Genomic DNA, 2,530 nt, shown 5'->3' with positions numbered 1-2,530 from the left:
AAAAAAATAATATTAACATAAACAAAAATAAAAATATCAATGACGTTAGTTCAATAGATTTTAATTTACAAGATAAAAATAAGCAGACTAGATTATTATTATATACACATGCCGATTGATTGGTTCTCCTTTTCTTGGACGTTAGCTTTTCTATTTCATACTACAGACGATAATATCGTTTGCTCCACACCACAAAACACCACACCACATAACACCACGCCACATAACACCACGCCACAAAACACCACACCAGACTACACACAGAGCTCGGACCACACACACCACACAAAAATACGGGTTATACATATGAACGAGCAGTCATTAATGAAACATGTATAAATGTATTTATACCGCAAGTAACAATAGATATATTTATTCACAAGCTTGCAAACTAATGCCCCGAATGATTATTGAATATTTGAATCTGTAATATGAATGAAGAAGCATTCCAAAAAGATGGCGATGATGTAAATTTAAGGTGACCTTGAGTTGGCGATAATGGAGCTGGAACACGCCCAGCAAGTCACGTTTGCACGCACACTGCCTGCCTGCCTGCTTTTTCTTGCGATGTAAGCGTTCGCGCGTGCGTGTTTGCATGCGTGTATGCATATAAGGAGGACATCCAGGCACTTCAGTGTTTCAGCTGGTTGTGACCTTGAACGAAAATCTTGTTTTGACTGCATCTGCGTCTCATGAAATATGACAAATAATGTCTACCAGTGCTATCTTCTTTCAGGCTAATTATGCGAAATTGCTTAGGCCGATGCTCTGTTTGAAACGCCTTCTTCCTCATGAATATTAAACGCTTCCAGCAGTTGAGCAACGTGGACGAACGTTTTGCATAACTCTATTGAATTTTTGGCTATTTTAGCATAAAAAACTCCATATATTATACCTATTTTAGCATTTTTTATTTATTTATTTTTTTTATTTATTTATTTATTTTTGAAGGATGACCAAAAAAGATAAACTTGTGGATAGGCCACCCTTAACTAAAATTTCTAACTATAGATGTAACAGAAATGTCATGAAAAACATACACATAAACTCACGCTCACACATACTTACAAACACGCACCATACTACAATTCATATCACAATACTGTTATATAGAACTGAAGAAACAGAATCAATGAAATGAAATGATCTGGAAACCAAACGCAAACGCACGCTCACTTACACACTCACCTATACCCACCATCAAACACACACACACACACACACACACACACATATTTCGTCGAACCTGATCGAATCTTCCAGATTGTTAACGACCCGGCAGACCCAACCAAGCCCAACATAATTCATATTCCTAAAACACGCTGCCTGAATACACAGATACATACATACCTATAAAAATTCATAATGATTTAAATATGAAGTATATTTACTACAATTACACATTAAAAATATCATTTATGGAAACATATGAAAACCGTATACACATCATAAGTTGGCCAAATGATAAGAAATTCTTGTTTTAGTAAATAATAAATGTAAATAAATGTTGTTCAAGAAAAGGTGACTATGATACATACAAACAAAAACACACCCAACACACACCTCACACACACACTCACCCACGCATACATACAAACATACATACAAAATATGATTGCCTTTTTAATATCAAGTTAAAAAAAAGTATTTTGCTCAATCAAAAATTTTTTGACTTTGTTTTTAAATAAATGTTTTTGACATAAAACACATAATACATTAACTCTAATACGCTAATGTTAATTTTATTGATATAAAGGATAAGCAAATTCCTGTCCTACATTTATATCTCCCAAAATTAAAAAAATGTTCAGATTATTTATTTACTAACAGTGACAATCGACATTATTTATTCGAATTAATCGATTAAGTTGCCAAAACATTATACTCAATTTTGTTAAAGAAAGAACTTTCTAACGGAGTCGTCTTATTCCAATCACAAACTAACAAAGAACAAACTTGTACCCACTCTGTTCAAACGTTCACACAGATGTTGACACACACACACACACACACACACACACACACACACACACACACACACACACACACATACACACACACACACACACACACACACACTTGCAAACACATAAATACAATGGTACATACTTCAAAATACTAAAGCACACAAATTAGGAAGCACGTACGTGGATATGGACACATCAACACGAAGTACGTAAACTCTTTTGAAAGCACATGCAGACACACATTTATATGTGCACATGTCCACACACACCCGCACACACAAACGCTTACAGAGACATCTCGTGTACACATACACTACCTCTATGATAATCCAACGCTGACCGTGACTCATCATTGTGTACTAACATTTTTTCTCCGCCCAGAATTACCCTGGACACCACAGCTGGTTTCGATGTGATTACAAAAGCGGACAATTTCAAACGAGACTATTTCATGCAAGTAAAAATTTCACGATCGTACCATGGTTGTGGATGTTTGAAGAAATCAGCGTTAACGACAGTCTAAGAAGAAATGATTTTCATCATTTAATTTCTTCAGGTTAGCG

This window comes from Helobdella robusta, assembly GCF_000326865.2.
Source record: "Helobdella robusta unplaced genomic scaffold HELROscaffold_3, whole genome shotgun sequence".
In the NCBI taxonomy this organism is placed as follows: Eukaryota; Metazoa; Annelida; class Clitellata; order Rhynchobdellida; family Glossiphoniidae; genus Helobdella; species Helobdella robusta.
This window is presented reverse-complemented; position numbering follows the sequence as displayed.